Source organism: Gadus chalcogrammus, chromosome 12 (genome assembly GCF_026213295.1).
Source record: "Gadus chalcogrammus isolate NIFS_2021 chromosome 12, NIFS_Gcha_1.0, whole genome shotgun sequence".
NCBI classification, from domain to species: Eukaryota; Metazoa; Chordata; class Actinopteri; order Gadiformes; family Gadidae; genus Gadus; species Gadus chalcogrammus.
Window position 1 is genome coordinate 10,715,666 of NC_079423.1, and position 1,875 is coordinate 10,717,540.

The 1,875-nt window shown below is 45.2% G+C and overlaps 2 non-coding genes across 2 annotated transcripts; both read left to right on the top strand.

The window, feature by feature from the left end:
• The first annotated feature begins 178 nt into the window (after nt 1-178).
• LOC130399723 (5S ribosomal RNA) lies at nt 179-297 on the top strand. The gene has a single exon (XR_008902224.1). It is a non-coding gene; the product is annotated as a 5S ribosomal RNA (ribosomal RNA).
• Nucleotides 298-827: 530 nt separating this feature from the next.
• LOC130394202 (5S ribosomal RNA) lies at nt 828-946 on the top strand. Its single transcript, XR_008897384.1, has one exon. It is a non-coding gene; the product is annotated as a 5S ribosomal RNA (ribosomal RNA).
• Nucleotides 947-1,875: the final 929 nt, after the last annotated feature.

A 1,875-nucleotide genomic window follows, 5' to 3' on the forward strand; every position in this document is an offset into this window, starting at 1 on the left:
TTAATGAATTCAGATGTCACAATGATCGTTTACATGGATAAGGAGTCCTACTGAATCAATTACTGTCGTTTATATCTAACTAATTATTGTTTTTGTAAGAGTGTAACGTCGAGCCTCAGCAGCTTTCTCACTCCTTATGTGCTACTGTATAAAACCTGGTTTTGCGCCTGTACTAATTGCTTACGGCCATACCACCCTGAACACGCCCGATCTCGTCTGATCTCGGAAGCTAAGCAGGGTCGGGCCTGGTTAGTACTTGGATGGGAGACCGCCTGGGAATACCAGGTGCTGTAAGCGTTTTCTTTTTCAACTCGAGCTCATTGACTCCGTGGCCTACCGTGGCGTACCGTGACCTGATGTTTACTGCCAACCGCTTTGGAGGATTTAAGCAACATACAAAAACTGACAACGCTCTCAAAACTATTTTTGTGAAACATGAGGACAGTATAGTGATACTGCCAGCAGGGAGCACCAGAGAGCTGAACCGACAGTTGTACATTTCTTAAACTTTCACCAACACAAACACGCACGCTCACTTCAGATCATGGGAGGACGTCAAAAAATCACCACCCATTCTCTGACACTTTAACCGTTAACCTTGGTTCAAACATTTAACATCACACACGCACACGCAGTGTATTTCAGATAATTAATGAATTCAGATGTCACAATGATCGTTTACATGGATAAGGAGTCCTACTGAATCAATTACTGCCGTTTATATCTAACTAATGATTGTTTTTGTAAGAGTGGAACGTCGAGCCTCAGCAGCTTTCTCACTCCTTATGTGCTACTGTATAAAACCTGGTTTTGCGCCTGCACTAATTGCTTACGGCCATACCACCCTGAACACGCCCGATCTCGTCTGATCTCGGAAGCTAAGCAGGGTCGGGACTGGTTAGTACTTGGTTGGGAGACCGCCTGGGAATACCAGGTGCTGTAAGCTTTTTCTTTTTCAACTCGAGCTCATTGCCTCCGTGGCCTACCGTGGCGTACCGTGACCTGATGTTTACTGCCAACCGCTTTGGAGGATTTAAGCAACATACAAAAACTGACAACGTCTCTCAAAACTATTTTTGTGAAACATGAGGACAGTATAGTGATACTGCCAGCAGGGAGCACCAGAGAGCTGAAAAGACAGTTGTACATTTCTTAAACTTTCACCAACACAAACACGCACGCTCACTTCAGATCATGGGAGGACGTCAAAAAATCACCACCCATTCTCTGACACTTTAACCGTTAACCTTGGTTCAAACATTTAACATCACACGCACACGCAGTGTATTTCAGATAATTATGAATTCAGATGTCACAATGATCGTTTACATGGATAAGGAGTCCCTACTGAATCAATTACTGCCGTTTATTATCTAACTAATGATTGTTTTTTGTAAAAGTGTACCTGCGAAGCCTCAGCAGCTTTCACACTCCTAATGTGCTACGGTATAAACCTGTTTTGCGCCTGCACAATTGCTTACGGGCCAACCACACCCTGACCGCCCCGATCTCGTCTGACTCGGGAGCTAAGCATGGTCGGGCCTGGTGAGTAGCTTGGATGTGAGACCGCGCTGGGATACAAGGTGCGGTAAGCATTTTCTTTTTCAACTCGAGCTCATTGACTCCGGGCCTACCGTGGCGTAACCGGTGACTGATGTTTTACTGCCAACCGCTTGAGGATTTAGAAGCAACAACGAAAAACTGACAACGTCTCTCAAAACTATTTTTGTGAAACTGAAAGGACAGTATAGTGATACGCCAGCAGGGGAGCACCAGAGAGGCTGAAACCGACAGTTGTACATTTCTAAACTTCAACCAAACAAACACGCACCCCACTTCAGAGCATGGAGGACGTCAAAAAGCACCACCCATTCT